Source organism: Corvus kubaryi, unplaced genomic scaffold (assembly GCF_017639235.1).
Source record: "Corvus kubaryi isolate FWS band 111438036 unplaced genomic scaffold, C.kubaryi_AGA036_p1.0 split1-131, whole genome shotgun sequence".
In the NCBI taxonomy this organism is placed as follows: Eukaryota; Metazoa; Chordata; class Aves; order Passeriformes; family Corvidae; genus Corvus; species Corvus kubaryi.
Genome location: NW_024582073.1, coordinates 8,507,315 through 8,525,353, shown reverse-complemented (window position 1 = coordinate 8,525,353; position 18,039 = coordinate 8,507,315). Strand labels below are relative to the sequence as shown.

Below are 18,039 nucleotides of genomic sequence, written 5' to 3'. Positions count from 1 at the left end.
TTTGCCATGACAGGCACAGAGAGAAATGGATAATTTACTCATTGACCTGGTGCAGCTGGTCAGACTAGTAATGATTGCTTTGGAAAACAGCTCTCATTCCTGCCTTTTCTGCCACATGCAGGTTGTGCTCTCCTATACTAAAAGCCACCACAAAGAACTCTCCAAAGCAGTGGCAAGCAATATTGTGCCTCTTACACAACCTGGGTGGTTTAAGTATGAAAAGTGAGGAGCTGCTGGCACACTGCCATGCTATCAGAGGAGAAAGTGGAGCTAAAGGATTTTCTGAAGGGCAAGGAGTTGTGTGGCAACACGCAGCACATGTGACCTGCTAACAGAAGCAATCAGTGGCACAGACATGCACCAGGCGTGGGGACAAGAATGGAGAACAGGGACAAGAGCAGGAAGCCAGAACAGTCCTTGCAGCAGAAAAGGGGGAAAAAAATTACATTCATCAAGTACCTCTATAGATTTGTTTTGTGAGAATATGAAACAAAGGGAAATGCTTTGATGCTTAGCTTTCAGGATCACTAAAAGCATCCTGGGAATCCCTGTAATTGTTATCCCCATGTTCCACTCAAACAATTAATGCTCTGCCTTTTCTTCACATTAGAAAGGAGTGGTTTGCTAGTTTTGTGGCAAAAAAGGAGGCATGTCAATACAAATGATGCACAAAAAAAATGCAGCTGAAAGTCCAGTAGTGATTATTACTGTTAGGCGCATTTTAAGGTTTTAGTTAATAACAAGCATCATTGCAGTGACTCCTACCAAACTAGCAAAGTCCTTACCCTCATGAATGTGTGCATAAGTGCATGCATGTATGTCTGTCATGATTTAAGAAATGCATAAGTGATTTTAATAGTTTCCAAGGACATGACTATACTACTGATTATGCCAGCATTGTACTGCTCATGACATCAGAGCAAAAGTGCAAGGGCAAAAAAAAAGGCTAAGAGGCCACAGCATGAAAATACCTTTCTTGATTAGCTAGTAGGGTCTCTACCCAAACAAAATTTTAAAAAAGAGAAAGGCTAGCAGGGACTTTTTGTGGTTGTTACTTTGAGAACAGTAATGCATGACTCAGCTTGAGAAATCAGAAGATTAATAACTTTGCTCTTAAGAAAAACTTGAAAAATGAGGTCAGATACAGTTTGAACTGGTTAAGATTCCCCAAGAGTAAAGTTACAAATACAAATAATCCCAAGACCAAATATATTATTAATTACCTATCGGGGAGCTAAAGGGCACATATTAAATGAAGATAATGAAAAACTGTAGTAAATACACAGCAGTAATTTATCATTTTTGTGGGCAGGGGGGAGTGGACCAGAAGGAGTAGGGACTCTATCTTTGCATAGACCATGATTAGAGATACTCCATTAAAATATACTAATCTTCCTTTTCTAACAAGAAATGCCAGAATAAGACTCCACTCTGATGGTGATACCCATTCACTACAAGAATCTGTATCAAAGAAGAATACTTCCAACATTCTTTTGCTCTGTATCAAAACCAAACAGTCTGGTTTGTTAGCTCTACCCAGTTTGTTACAAGCTTAGGGAACCTAACAACAGATACACATTTGATGCAACATCTCTTCAGAAATTTTACGTAGGTGACTGTATCTAACAAAAGAAGACACAGGGATTATTTCCTTAATATTGTTATTCATCAACAATGGTAATTTAAAATGATAGTCCATGAACTTACATTTTATTGCCTTTAATTTGTGAAATTGAGCTAAAATTAAGCCAAACTCTGAGTTTGTTTGGTAGTTGATAATAAATCTCTTATCTTTCAAAATCAAACACCATATTATACTTATTTAGATCTACTTATACTTTTCTAAGTCATGAAAAAATATGCTTTTTGTTTACACTCACATCTATTCTATATAACTAGAACATTGGTGATGAAAAAAATTGTACAAGCCCTAGACATATTCAGAGAGCATATTTAGCATCCTTATTTTTGATAAAAATCTAGTAAGTAATTATTTTACAGTGGTGAAGGATTACTGATCCTGGACTTTTTATATCTACATATTTTAAAGGATCCCTGGGGAGCAGGATTACTGCTCTTAATAGACCCAAAAGTATCATGTCTGTAATGTTTTAAGTGGAAGCCTGGAGCTACACTCAAATGAAGACACAACTGATCCCACCTTTCAGGCTGGAGATAAGGTGATAGTTCAAAAAACACAAGTGATGAAAGGGGAACGAAAATCACTTTCTTTGTAGTCTGAACAGGGTGGCAGGTAAGTTTTGTTTCAGGAGACAGTAAACAAAGGAAGGGCCTCCAGAAAAATGAGTGTGAGGAAGATAATGGTGCACATCCATCCCTGAGTCTCAACTAGACTTTGAAGTAGGACTGACAGAGCCCCTGCATTTCCCTAGGCACATTAGCTCCGGCAGAGAAACTGGAAAAAAACTAGTTGCCCTGACTTTAAAAAAAGTGCAGATACAAGGTGATCTTCAGAAGCAGCGCAATTCCTTCACAACAGTATCAAATGGAGGTCCACTTTTTTTTCCTTTAATATTTTCAAATGCCAGCATTTCAATGCCCAGATTGTATGTGTGTGCATGCAGTTATCAGGATGCAACAACCCCATATTTAGACCTCAAGATCCACCTGTTACCAGCTTAAGATTCTTGCCTGAAAGGTATCATAAGTCAGGAAGAAAAGATGCCAAACCCACTGGATCTTCAGTTTCCTACTTAAACACAAACATCCACAATAGTTTCCCAATATTTTACAGTCATCAGGATCTTGGGCAGGCAGACATGGGGAAATTCCTAAAACCCCTCCAGAGTGGCATATATGCAGCTGCAGCCTCCTTTCATCATCTTGTCTCCCAAACCCGTGGTGATTCTGCCTTTTGAGGCACAGGCAGCCAGCCTCCTATTTTCTTCCTTCTCAGTTCAAGACTTGCACAGATCAGTAAGGACCACTCCCAGCCTGGCTGCTCTGTGGTTATCCCTTGTGACCATGTCCTGTTTCCACCTCATCGAGTAACTAAACAAATAAACATGTTCACAGTGACACATGCTAAAAGTTCACCCTCTTGATTAAAGGAAGGAGAGGATCTGACATTATCGCCTAGTCTGGTATGGAAAGCTTCCAGAACAAGCTCTGGGTTTGTCTCACCCATTCTTTGAAAAGGGGATTTGTCTGTCTCAAGCTGACTGAAGCAATTCCTAACTAACAACTCTGTGTGTGGCAGGACCAACATAAGGTGAAGTGGTTGCTAATGCATCCTTTGACCATGTGATGAAATAGGCAGATAAGACAAACTTCACCTCAGTAAGATTCTGCTACGTTTTTATCTGGATTTAAGAGCTTGTCAGGCTGATATAACCAGCAGGCAGAAGAGCATGTGAAGAATATGACTGAAAGGTTATATATTCTTCAAACTGGCATGCCAATTCTCATAAGCATGGCTCTGGAGCTCTGAGGAAGCATTGAGAAAACCACCCAAAAAGACTGCTTCAGAGGCAGTGAAGTTCTGGACTCATATCTAAACCCAAACTTTGATAAAGTATTGATTTGGGTGTTTTCTACCTGGCCTGGAGGCTGCTTCTGTCCCACAGTTTAAATGCACACCTAATTAAGGAAGTTGCAGTGTTACAGCCTGTGCCAGAATGCCAAGCTCTACCAGAGCTGCACACTGAGCATTTATAAAAGGGAGCAAGGCAAAAAGCACAGTGTAAGTATCCAGTTATTGGGGTGCCAAACAACTTTATATTAATTCCTTGCGCACAAACATCAACTGTTTTTAGGATCTGGCCAGTTATTTTCCAGTTTGTTACAGTGCCCAACTTGGTAAATGAAAAGTAATATGTATTGGTCTAACATGTGCCTAATGAGAGAGGGAAAAAAGATCACCATGACACTGCACAGTTTGAGAAAGAGACATGAGGACCAAAGATAATGACCAAACTAGGCAACAAAACCCAACCGGATGGAAGTCATTGGATAAACCTGGTATAAATAAGGCCAAAATCCTACAGAGAGCTTCGCACTTGCTTAACTTAAAGCATGTAAGTTGTCTATTTGCTGCCATTGTTTCCTGGGTCTACTTGCAATCCTACAACCCCGAAGTACAAAAGTGTTTGTTGGCACAAGTGTAGGAATGAAATCAAATGCATGCAGAGAATGTGTCACAGGATTTGGTCTTGGCAGAGTCCTAAGGTAAGACAAATGAATGATTAGAAAAAAACTTCCATGAAAAAGAGCAAGGATATAGACAAAGATACACCAGCAGGATGAATACATTTTAGTAATGAAACAGACCAATATACAAGTAAGGTACAGGAAAAATTACATGCTGAATAGATAGCTGAACTTCCTCTTCTCCATAGTTACATATCTATTATCATGCTACTATCATGTCAATTTATTTAGGCTGCCATTTCTATTTCCTTTGCTTAGTTGCACTATTCTGTTTGTTTAAAAATACTGCACTAAGTAATAAAAAGCTAAACCAACCTATACTGTCCCTTTCAACCATATTTATGTCTCTTCTACCTGGATTTGCACAGCTGTCATGTACTCAGTTGCTAATGACTGACAGATGAAACTCAAAAGATCTGCTATAAATGAGTATTCAACACCGGGGCTTGGAAAACCCTGTCTTAATTACTTGATAGACCTTTTACTCCCTGCAAAATGAAAAATAAATCAGTTGATAATAAATGAGTCTCTCAAAAATATCTTGTATTTGACCTGTTGTACAGTAGCGTAGACAAAGAGGAACTCTCCTGTCAAATGATGCCAGGTATTTTTCTTTAGTGTAAGTTTGAGAGAAATTGGCTGCTTGTTCCTGCAGCTCCTCTTGCTGGACGAGCAGCAGAGTTGCAGGGAAGAAAAGGAGAGAGCGGTTCCTCGCTCTCTGTGCTGGGAGCAATTGCCAAGACCAGTCATTTTCCCGAGCTGAGCGATTTCGTCATTTAGTAAAGGGAGAAGCCTGAAAATATCTGCAGCCATAAAATAGTGCAGTTATATACCACTAGTCCTTATGGAAGGAAAACTGTTGCCTTCTGGCTTGCATGCATGTTAGATACTCTCTGATGGCAAGAAAAAAACAGGGCAAAATGCACTGATAATTACAGTGATATACACACTGTCAGTACCAGTCCAGACACTTAGTTTCACAGCACTCTGATTACTAATTGAAAAAAACATCTCAAAAGTCAGCATCCATATTACAGCTATTGACTGTGCAGTAAATGTTATCGTGATCCGTGGGACCGCAAATGTGCTTTTACCCAGTCAGCACTTTGAATCTTGTTAAGTTTCAGTTCATGACCTGCATCTAGGAAAAAACAGGATCTGAGAAGTTTTCCTCTCAGTTAACACCATGATTTCTGCTCTATTTGAGAAACGGCAGACCCATGGACCTTTTATTTTAACATTTCAATTCATTTTAATGGAATGGTGGTGAAAGTGCTGAGCTGCCAGTCCCAAAGACTGGCATGCACTATTTGCCCAGAGGAAAAAAGTATCCAAAAACTAGCCTTAGCTTTGACATAGGATATTACAAAATTTTCTTCAAATTAATTTTTTTTTTGTTTGGAAAAAGACAGATAAAGCTACTGATGCAGGAAATCTAAAACGCTGCTGATAGCTCAGGTTTTCCTGTCTTACATGTCTTCCTGAGATGTTCAAATATGTAGAAACCCTCTTCATGCCTGCTAGTCCGAAGTCCTCACATAAGCACTCTTTCTTTGATAGAGCTTGCAACACTTTCATTCTCCAGTGTCATCATGCTAGAGAGCATTATTTTCTTTACCAGGACACTGCTGGTGCATGATGAGTTTCTCTGCAGTTGGTAGTATCTTTCAGCCTATTTTTGCCTCCTTCTTTTTCACAGGTCTACAAAATCTAATTTAAATTCTAATTAAAATGGCTCCTTGACTGCTGTATAGCTGGGCATATTCATCCCACCAGAGGCACAGAAGAAAAGATATATAATGCTAACTATATAATTTTTTCTGCTGGTTTTGTTGTATTTATTAACCACTCAGCACTTTAATGTTTCCACGTATTAATGAGATTTAAATAGAAAGTGCACCTGTAAAACTGCAGGGGGAGGGTGCATTTTCCAAATTTGATGTTAAAATGTTTCATACACAGCAAGCTGAGAAATATTTAAGTGGAATGACTCTAAATAAGACCAAGCTCTAAGTACACTTTCATTAAAAGCCCCCAGTGAAAGGCATGACAGAAGTCATACACAAAGTATTTACTGAAAAAAATACCAGGACTGACAATGCACATGGCTCCCAGCTGTATGCTCCCCTCTGAATGTCTGTCCCTCTCAGCTCTGCTGGTGGAAGAAAATATATGGGCATTTTCTATCATCTATGCAATACCTTCCATCTTCACTTGAACTGCCTTGCACAGCAGCTTAAGTTAAGTCATCAGACTTTGCACTGATATGGCCATGGAGTGTTCAGGTGACATTACACCAGCGATATCTGACACAGAGGTGATAAGAAATCCTAGGACAAGAGGTGTGGTGTAAAGGCATTATTAGCTCTAACCCATTTATCAAATGAACAAAGGTTCAAGGCTTAGGTTTACTTTTGTGATGGACAAATCATATGTCCATACCAACCATTGGTTATACAGAAGAGTGAGATAAATGGAGAAGCATGGGCAAGGAAAATGAGGCGGTAGGCCATTTCCCATTTGTTCTGGGTGCTAGTTAAGAAATACTGAACTTTGTTCAAAAGTCAGCCATCAACACGTAGAGTCAATGAAGTGGATGGGTAAGGACACCTCTGGTGCAGCAATGCATTCTCAGCCTAGCTTAGCACTTGAGAATACAGTGAAGACCTGCAGTGTCCTATGTGAATCCACAAACATCACATACATGAAAGCACCTTTATACTGTCACACGGGGGGTTACACGCAGGGATTCCCAGTGCCATCATGCCCCATCTTTCCCTGCTCACCAGGCTTCCCTATAGGGCCAGGGTACGGCAAAACCCGCCCAGAAGCACGGCGAGGAGGCTCGAAGCGCCTGGGGCTGTTCGGGAAGGGAGAGGAACCCAGCAGAATGCCTGGGGGGAGTGCCGGGGTTGGGCCGGGAGGTGGCAATGCCGAGCCGGGCACCGGCGGCTGCGGCCCACGGGCGCTGCCGAGGGCACGGCGGGCATCTCCTACAGGGGTACGGCTCCCTGTCTGCACCCAAGTTCCTGACAGCTCCAGCGTGCCCGAGCGCTTGCGGGCTGATTTACTGGGTGCATTTTTGGGATGCACTACGCTGCAGATGGTCACTTTTCCCCAGCAGTCTGAATGAACCAATTAACAGAGAGCACCTGACTCCACAGCATCTCCTTAATGCCTGAGGAGTTTGCCGAACCTGCTAATGATGCTCTTTCATTCGATTGAGGGTGATATTTTTTCACAGCAATTGAAGAGATGCCAGTGGATCAGGAACCAGCAAAAAACCCCAGATTGCTATGAGGGGCTCAGAAAGGCTCTGATTAAATTAAGCTTAGCTAGAGAAATGCTTAATCACTTTCACCATATTTAAACATTATGTTCCAAACACAGAAAAGTTGGACCTGCAATTTTCAATGTGGGACTGAATGAACACTAGCACCAGAAACCACATTAATTCAGTTACAGATGAAGTTTGAGCTCTGGACTTCGTGGGTTGGCTCTAACTCTTTTAATCATGTGCTGTGTCTCCAGTCATGATTTCTTAACAATGAGCAAGATCTTACCAAAGTGTGTGCTCTTCTGTTCTCCAAGATCAGAGATGTCATTCATTCCTTTGATCCAACATGTTCAAAGAGTAGGGGATATTTTCTTATTTGACTCCAGGGCCTGGATTCCAGTGGGGAGAGATATAACACCAGAACAAGGAGAATTTGGATATGTAGAATTAATGCAATCAGATAACTAAGAAGTCTGACGAAACAGTGCCAAATTGACAATGTCTTCTATTGAATTTATATACATGTTTTGATGGTAAATTCAGTGTAATGTTACAGAATCTTATAATAATGTTCAATTTAAAAAATATTCTGGCAAAGTTCAGTTTGGGAATATTGTTTTTCCTCTGGAATTCTTCTCATGAAGAAATAGATGGCAGTATGTTTCAATTTACTTCAGTTTACTTCTATGCAGATATCAGGATGCAGTTGTGGTCTGAGTTCTGCAAGTTAAACTGGAAGAGTCTGAACACTGCCAGGAAGTAGCAGAAGCATAGGAAATTCAGCACCAGCATCAGATCAGATTTTAACTACTATTAACTGTTCTCTTGGCTGAAATTATAACACAAATCACTACTAGAAAGCTTTCATATGAGGAGAGTAGCCCCCTACCCCACAGATATCCTTTCCATACATTCTGGGAGCTTTCACATCATCAGGGGTTACTGCTAAGCCAAAGCAGCCAAGTGTCAGAACTGAAATCTGTAAAAACAGTACGAGATTTTTTGCTCTAAGCTCTGAATGGATCATTGGACTTTATGCTGTGAACTTGCAACACAAACTTGAGAGATTAAATCTGGAGGACTTTTTAGAAGTAACCCAATGCCTATTTAGAAGACAGTGTTCAGGTTCCTTATCGGAATATCACTGAAATTACCATTATTAATTGTTTCTCATTTTCACTGGTACATCTAAAGTAAAATTTTGCACTAGTTAAGTGGTATGAATCTGCTGGGTGAATATCCTCAGGCAAAAGTAAAATACTCTTCATTTGTTCTAGAAACACTTATTAGTTTTTTTAACTGCCAATCACCTGAACACATAAATTAAGAAAATATGCAATTCCATGTAACAAAGACATTTTAAATTCAAGCTGGGTGAGCTAATGTGGTATTTTGCCTGCCCAGGGCTTGCTATGATCAATAATACACTGCTGAATCCAAGTGGGGTTGATTTGAATGAACAAGACAGGGATTTAATAAATTAGAAAAGAAAGATTAAATAATTGAGGACTCTTTCCATAACTTAAATATAAGCCTATTGGAGCTCTTGTTTCAGAAAGGAAAAAAGTTGCTTAGACTTGAATCCCTTTATTTTCCTCTCACTGATAGTTCTACACATCAAGGGAAATTCAGAAGCCCATATAAACTGCCGTCAGGAAGAACAAAATCTTCAAATTGCCATATATCGAACAATCAGTGTTTCATTCACCTATATAAAAAGATGAAAACTCAGGGCCCTGCAGTGCTTCTATGATGATTAACAATAACATAGAAGGTTTTAACAAGTGAAAGAACAGAAGAGCAACAACCTTCCATGTCATTTTGCAAGTTAATGTTATGATATCCTTTGCCAGCATAACTGAAAGAGTGCTTCACAAATAATTTAATATATGTAAAGCTTTGGAAAAAGAACATGATGATAAATGGAAATATACTCTCAATCTTTTATTTTCTCTCCTTTTTTTTAGCATTTTTCTGTTAGTTTCCTTACAGTATTTTGAATAGAACTGGTTTTTCTCCTATGAAAAGCAATACATCTAATTCCAACAGTCTCTACGGAAACTCATAATGTTTGAGAACAATTACTAAGTTGTGAAATGCTAATGTACACAGTGTTCTTTGGCTTGAACCAGACTAGCATACAGATGCGGAATCAGTGAAATTTTAAATGGAAGCCTGATGGCTGTTTTGATCTAGGACAGACAAGCACACTGCTCTTTCTGTTCAGGAAAGTTTTGCTTGGAAAGCTAATATGATCACACCAGTGGACAACAGCTTTCAGCATCTCTGGCTATTAATATTAATTAACCACTCAGAAAGGCAACCTTATCACCAACATCCACTGAGTAATGCAAAAAAGCAAACAAGCCATAAAATCACATGCAAGAAATATTCAGGCCAGTCCTCAATGAGAAGAGTAAGAGCTGCATATATACTTTTATGCTAAAACCATGGGGAAGAAAATTGTCTTCTTATCTCCATGTTGGCCATCCCAATATTGAATTGATGTCTTTGTCCTGCATGGAAAGAACAAAAATGTATCATCAGCCTGTAAACTGTTTTTCTGAGCTTGTGACTTGTATGTCTCTGTCTACTTTGACAGTGTGACCGCTTGCATGAGGCACATGCACAGTTCCTCGCTTGAGAGGCTATTATTAGATGCATGAAATCAGTTGGAAGGCTGTGTTTTCTAAAGCCTGCCCCATTTCTTAGAGTACTTAAACACTGCAGGATTCAGGCTAGGAAACTGCCAGACTTTATAACAGGTCACGGCTGTTCTTCACTCCCTGAAAGAAACCAGGCTTAAAGTGAGGAACACAAAGAGAGGAAAGGATGGGCACTGAGAGGACACGCTCCAAGCCCTAGCAGTGTTCTATTACACAACATAAAGGCAACTTTAAAAGTCATTGGAGTGTGCAGGTTACCTGTTTTACAGACAAAAGGTCTAAAAAAAGCCACTAATCTCAGATGTATCAGAAGGCAAACAATGACAACCTGCTTCTAGTTTCAGGTTTTGTCCTGAGCAACATCAAACTTCAGCATAATACTGGAACACAAATGTGGTTCAAAACCACTGTTTCTCTTCTTTATCCTCCTGGCTTTGATAAATACTCTTATGTTGCCTCTGTTTGTTCAGTGAATTAAATTCTTTTAATCTTTGTTTGGGAGGACTGTCTCATTTCTGCTTGTTCAAGAACATGAAAATGCAACTGTGACTTGCCAGGACTAAGAACGCACCTTTTCATTTTCTCATTTTGCTAGGTATTGGTGAGAACACAATGGTCATACTAAAATCTTGTCAATTCATGTTACTAAGAGACTGTTTTGTCATTATTGCTGGAAAATTGTGACAAAGTACTCAAAAGGGAAAAATGGACAATTTCAGGCAAACACACTTATCAAGTGAGTTGCAAATGGTAAAAAGCAATAAATAGGAGTACAGTGTATTTCTTATGGCTGTGGCTGCATAATAGATCAAGCAATCTCATTCGCAGGCAACGATCTGATGATGCATATGCACTGCCACAATAGCTGCATTGAAATTGCCCTGCTTAAAAAGCACTTTTCACAAATCTGCTTCACATAAAATACATTTGAGAGAGAATTGACTGATCTTGTGAATAGAGCTGAGTTAAGTTAATTTTGAGACTTAAAATGGTTGGCAGCATTCCAAGGAGAGCTACACTCATGGATTTCTCTGCAATATTCTTCTCTGCAGAGCAGTGCCAAAGATTTCTGAAACAGAAATCAGCTTCATCAGCAGAGAAAATTGCATACAGGCACTGTGATGAATGCTCTTAATCAGAAAGGTGTCTGTAAACACACATGTTTATCTTAAGTTGCAAAGTCAGCATGTTGACAGTCAATTGAGACTTAACTCTTGGTTACTATGTTACTTAGTTTCCAGCAGGGAGAGAAAGTACGAAAATCCTCACAAAGATGCTATTTTTCTGCCTGATTCTGTAAAATCTACTGGACTGCAATAACAACAATAACAACAACAGTAACAACAATAATAATAACAACATGTGCCTAGAGTATCGCTCTCCGTCCTTTTAAGCTTTGCAGTTTTTATTTATAACACTGCTTAACACATATTACGAACTTTTAAGAGACACATGAAAATTGTCTGGGCTGAAAAGTGTGCTGTTAGACGATAGTGAGTCACAGGGACTACTGGAATGCAAGGCTTATCTGCTAAATCACCCCTGTTCTTACAGGGTACCCGGTATAAACAGGCAGAGCTGTAAGAGCTGTTTGATGCGGCAGACAGATACTCTCAGGTTTGTAAGAAAGGGGATGGAGCCTTATTTGTAGATGGAAGGAATTCGAAATCCGGAATTCCCCTTCAGAAAATGGAGAAAAAATTAACCAAGCTCAAGAAGATTCTTGGGCGTATCACTGATTATGCTAACAAAAAAATTAAACACTGTAAAGTGGGTGCTTGTGGGCATTAGCAGCATGTGTCTTCACTTGGTTTAGACCACAGACACCTTAATGCCTCACTTAGAGTTTACCTTGGCCTTGACACGTGACTTAGAGAGCAGAGACAAGACTGGGGGGAGAGACATGGGCAGAAGTGAATTCGGATTTTGGGGAGAACTAGCAGGCACAGATTTGTGGTCTCTATAACTGAAACTGCCATCATAGTAAGAGGGGTATCAACAACAGTGTGAAACGTCAGAGTAGGGAAGGGAACATGTACAACCCTACACCACCAGTCCTCCCACACAACTGGATACTTACTATTTCCTTGTGAATGGAATGAAATTAATTTGGAACAATGGATACAATGAACTAAGGATCTCAAAACTGACAGGTGGATATTACCTGGGCAGAGGCATGGGGCAAGAAAGCCTGATGCTGTATCACTAAACTCAGTAGGAATGTTTAAATTTAGCTCAGCGGATGCAAGCTGTGAGAGGAAAGGCTGATGGCGCTCCAGGAGCCTATCACCCCATCTGTCTTGGTGTCTAGTGTTACCTGTGCAGGGGTGCTGGAGAAGAACCCGCGAGAGGGTCTCATTTCTTCACATCTGCTCAAGTTGTCCTAGACATTCAGATTGTCTCTGAACCTAAGTTATAGAAGAAAAGAAGAAAACAGACAGCAGAAGTGTTGAGAACCACTTTAGACATGTTCCACAAAATATGTACTAACGAGGCGGTTATAACTTAATTTTGTAACTGTAGGGATGTGAACAAATCTTTTGAGGCTTGAATCATTATGCATGTATAGCTTCAGGGCTTTCCATTCTGTAAAGGCATGCTTACCTATGTACAAGATGAAAATTAAAGGAGCTGTTCCATGTCACTAAAACCAGAATGTGTTGTCCCTGAAAGGTGAAAGAATGTCTTACATCTTGCCAAACCACATAGCTGCTGCTTTTTGGTGTGAAATTATCTGACTGTGCTTTACTACTCTGTACTGTATCTATCTTCCTGGCAGACAACTCTGCAATTTTATTGGTATTTGCGTAAACGAACATTGTCTTGCACAAATGGTTTCTATGGAACGTATGCAGTACTTTTATTTTTCTTGGTAAACTATAAACATTGGCAACTGAGGTGACTTATATGTTATGACCTTACATTTGAGCTGTCAGTAGATTACACAGGGAAATATTTGTACTGGTAATTGCTCTCCTGTTCTTAACTCCCAGAAATAATATCTTAAATAAATATATATATAAAATATAAAACACAAAATATAAAATATAATATATACTTTTATTAAGAGTATCTGAAAGGGGTTTTTTTTTGTATGAATATGTCAAAGTCTATATTTTCTAAACAATATTATTTTGACAATTGTCCACGTAAACCAACATGCCTGTCTGTCTATGAAAAGTGTTTGCGAACAGAAAATCATTCTTGAATCTTAATGTTAGCCGTAATGATTACTATATTAGCTAGAGGTCATAACCATGAGAAATGAGGAACTCAGCTTTGCATGTTCCTGGTAAATAAACAACAGAAATACATTTACATAACCTATACTCTAATGAAAGAGTATATCTGAAGAGGAATGTTTTATTAATACCCTGGCTGCTGTGTTTTTACAAAATGTCATTAATAATAATAATATTTGAAGACTTGGAAAGCTAAGGTCATGAGTGACAAAACTGTTAATTACAGCTGCAATGATTTTTTACCTTGCTTCTGTGTGACTGAAAACTCCAGTATTTTGCTCTGCTCCTTCTCTGATTGCCTCTGGCTAGAAATTTTGGCTCTGTTTCCTCTGTCTCTTACTCCTATTACCCTTGAAGCAGCTAATATTCCTCCACTCCCTTTTCAAGTTCCTACATCTTATTAATAGCAACTATTCTGGTGCCTGATCTTCAGATTTCTTCCTGAGCTTTCCTTGTCATCAGCTTTCCCTTGTCCTCCCCACTTCCAATTGCTAAAATAATGCTTTAGTTATCCTACTGTTTTCTACCAGGGCATTTGGTAGTTTCAAGCCAATTCCTGTTGGTTGTTCTGTGCTATTCTGAGTTACAGTCCTCTCAGCTGTAAAACAAATGGTCAGAAGAGTGAATGAGGTAAATTGATAACATTCCATATCAAACCAGACTTGGGTTTTTTCCTTATTATAAAGCCTAATATAAGATTTCTTGCAAGTGTAATGGGATTAAATAAAATCTCGGTTGTGGAGCACAAAACATATCTGGGCAACCTTTCCAGAGAACAATTGATCATTCTGTAGCTATTAGCAACTTTTGGACTCATTTGGCCATTACCTTTAAAAATAAAATTAAATAATCTAGAAAAACTAAATGTAAAAAATGGGTTTTGAATGAACCCCTTGTATTTTTGACTGGATATTCAAATCAACTAGAAATGCAAAGGAGGAAGATTTGTTTATCACCTGTACTTCCTCCGTCTGTCCTATGATCTCAGCTTACATGAGAGTCCAGGCAGCTGTTTGTGTATGCTCGAATGGCTGAAGATTTAAGGTTGAAGTCATTATACTGAATTCAGATTAATTTCTAACTCTAATGAAAGACACTGTGCTCTAGAACTTAAACCTTCCACTTCTGAGGCAGGAAAGCTGACCATAACCAAGATACTGATGAGCATTTCAGAAATTTACACTAAATGTAACACTTCAACAAGAAGGAAAGATGTAAAAGAAAAAAGGAATTTAAGGTAACATCTCATATGTTTTTCCCCACTATAGATCCTTAAGGGTTTTAAGTTTAACACGTGGTACCGTTTTAAACAATTAAATTTCTTAACATTTCTGCAACAAAATTATTTTCAGTTTCACTTAAATCACAGTTACTCACAAAGTGATTAAAAGGGACAAAAGTGGTGAAGTCTTTGTTCACTTACCAACTCCCAGTTATTATATAATAGGTCTGTTTACGCATTAATTTTGCAACCTGTGTTGTGTCAAATAAAAATGGCAACCTTTCTCACATATTTAATCTAGTCTGAAAGAGCTATCAAAACAGACACAGACACAAGAGCTATCAAAACACCACACAGGGCCATGTTCCATGGCCACCAATAATAGTGTGGTTCTAAATAGAGACATGCCTGTCACCCATGGCATCCTGGTATATATTGTTAATGACTTCTTACTTGCTTTAAGTAAATTATTTACTAGTCTTTCATTATGAAAAACTTCACAAGCCAGTAAACCCAAGTTCCTGAGGATTCAATGAGTAATCAAAACTTCTACATTGTAAAAGACGTGGATGATTTGAAACTCCTATGAAGCGATCTCCTACGCTTTGCTAGACCATGTTAGCACCTGCCACTTTATTAGAAAAATCAAATATTTCATGTTCCTTGACTTTTTTGAGAAATACAGAGTTTCAGAAATCAGCATGGACAATATCAGCAGGTAGAAGTTTGTGGGCATGACCAGTTTGGCAGATTTTGATCTTTTTGCCTCTGCATAATTTATTATATGTGGATTGTAATTTCAAAATAAGAAGGGTGAAAAAGAATGTCCTTGTATAAATGAATAATTGGTGAAAAGATAGTAAGGGAAGGTGTGAAGGGAAGTCATCAGTGGAGTTCTTTAGTAATTTATACGCTGACATTTTTTTGTTCAGCAACAATCTGGAAAGGGAGAGGAGCAATGAGATGTGATAGCTTGCCAATCCATAAAAGTATTCAGAGTAGCAAGGATGAGGGAAGGCATTAGAAATGAGGTCAGAAAGACCTTATAATACAGAGTGAGTGGTCAGAAAAAAGCCAGATAAATTATGTACGTAGGAAAAAAAGATTCCTGGCTTCAAATATAGGCAGGTGGACTCTGAGATGAAAGCTGTCACTTAGGAGCAAGATCTCATTCCCATAAAAGTATCAACTCAATGCACTGTGTCATCTTCAAGCCACCAAGTTCAAGTTTTACCATATCTAGTCCTTGAGTAGTACTAGATATAGTCTAAACCACTAGCTTACATAAAACAGCCTAATGGTTTTCTATTGCTCACCTTCAATGAAACAATTTACCAAATTCCACATTATTTAGCCTAACACACTCAAGTATTTCAAGTTGTGCTGGAAGGAAATGAGATTTAATCTTTTATTCTCATTCTCAATGTTCTACTCTAAGTTTGTCAGCAATTCATTCATGCACTACCTAGGGTGCTGAGCCTGCAAGCCAGTGAGCCACTTCAGCTTGCATCAAATTAACCCTAATGAGATTGTTCAGCTTACAGAGCATGCTAAGCTCTGGGAAGAACGGGCCCAGGTGGAATAGAACTACTTCCTTTTTTCTCTGTCCATGAATAAGTTAAAAGCATCTAGGCTAAAAAGTCAAACTTAAAATATGAAGGCATTTTAAGGGGGCTTTTTATGAGGGGACAGTAGCTCAAAATGCCACAGACAAAACAGAAATGAGATAGTGGTGCTAATATACATTTATTTCTTTCAAAAGACAAATAGATCCAGGTACTGAAAATTCTTAGCAGAACTTTTAGCAAAATAAACTGCTTCAAAATGAACGTGAAAGATAAATACACAGAAATAAAATTGACACTGGGCAGCAACTTCCAGTTGTGTCTTTTAAAAAGAGCTGCCATATCTATTAGGACGAAATGAAAGAAACAGCACAAAAAACTCCTTTCCATCCATATGGTGGCTAGCATAGCGCCCTATTGATCCACACAACCTACTAAACACGTATTTTACCCCTTCCTCAGGAAGGATTCAAGATTTGTTTGAACTGCTATGTGCAAAGTTTACCCAGACTATTTGGCTTGCTTTGTAACTAAGTGCTGCTGCTGTAAAAATTGCACCAGCTGTGCTGGAGGATGTAGCAGGTCCATACCAGAGGAGTGTCTTTGTAACATCTGCAAACTAAGCATTGTTTTTAACTCTCCAAATTTTCTAGTCCTGATACACGTGATTGCATAGAGTCACATCTTGGTTTGCTTAGATATCTGGTAAGATTGATATCAGAAAGGGATCTGGCTAACACCCAAGTTTTTGGCAGGAATAACAAGCACTGGCTTATGTGCTTCAATGCTGTCTGTTCCCAAAAGCTCTGTAACAATCTGTAGAAACACGGCTGTACTAAGGTTTGTACTGAGCTTGACTAAATGTGCAGCCAGCCTATACCAAAGCCTTGGTTACTTAGCTTTTGTGCAGCCCTGCTGCAGAAGAGTCTGTACTTCTACCTTCCCTGTGTAGCGGCACTCATACCTGTGACAGATGCTTTTGTGAGGTGCCAGGCAGGATCTTCTTGGAAAATGATAGTCCAAAAGTCATCACAGATTTTAACTGAATCACAGGGGTTTTTCCCTTATTCAGGATAATTTAAAGGTTGTCCATGACATCATTGATGTAACACGAACAAACTTCATAGGGATAAAGCAGATATCTGGTTTTTGACAAAAGTTATGGCTGATGTATTGATTATTGGTATATTTTCAATAAATGCTTTCTTCCCCCTTTTTCCCCCTTTTTTAAAACCAAAAAATCTGGAAATAACTTTAAAGCATGTTCCAATTATGTTTTCAAACTCTCAATAAAAGCAGAGGCTGAGACAGCTAAAGCATTACAAGATCACGCTGCTAATTTCAAGTGCGAGTGAAAACTCAGTACTTTATCTGGGGCTAATCCTGTACTTGGGGGATTTCCAGTCCTGTCACTGGTGGCGTTTCGATGCTGTTAGGAACATGCGAGTGTCGGTAACACTTGGCTGTAAACGTGCTCATGGAGTTTGCGAGAATTAATGCTGTTTGGATTTTTTTTTTTTTTTTAACAAAAGGTTCTTTTTTAAAAAACCAAACCAAGCTACAAAAGGAGCGTGGGAGCAGCTCTCGCTCCTGCGAAGGGATTTTCTTAGAGGTCCTTTCAGGGAAACCCCTGGAAGCACTTCTCCGCCACAACCGCCGTGCGTGCCGTTGCCACGGCGTCCTGTGCCTCCCGGTAGATGCCGCGGGGCGGGAGGGGCTCGGCCTGACCCCTGGGGATGGAGCCCGACTGCCAGGCCCAGCTCTGCGGCCCGTGGCGCTGCTGCGGCCCCGCTGCGGCCCCGCTGCCGCCCCGGTGCCCCGCGGCCGCGGCGGCCGGCGGTACTCCGGTACTGCGGTACTGCGGCCCCGGTGCCCCGCGGCCACGGCGGCCGGCGGT

General features: G+C 39.6%; 1 long non-coding RNA gene across 1 annotated transcript; it reads right to left on the bottom strand.

Annotated features, from left to right (window-relative positions):
- Positions 1-9,047: 9,047 nt before the first annotated feature.
- Positions 9,048-17,847, bottom strand: LOC121676682. Its single transcript, XR_006020532.1, has 3 exons — positions 17,107-17,847; positions 12,431-12,521; positions 9,048-9,963 (listed from the first exon to the last, which is right to left on the bottom strand). It is a non-coding gene; the product is annotated as an uncharacterized LOC121676682 (long non-coding RNA).
- Positions 17,848-18,039: the final 192 nt, after the last annotated feature.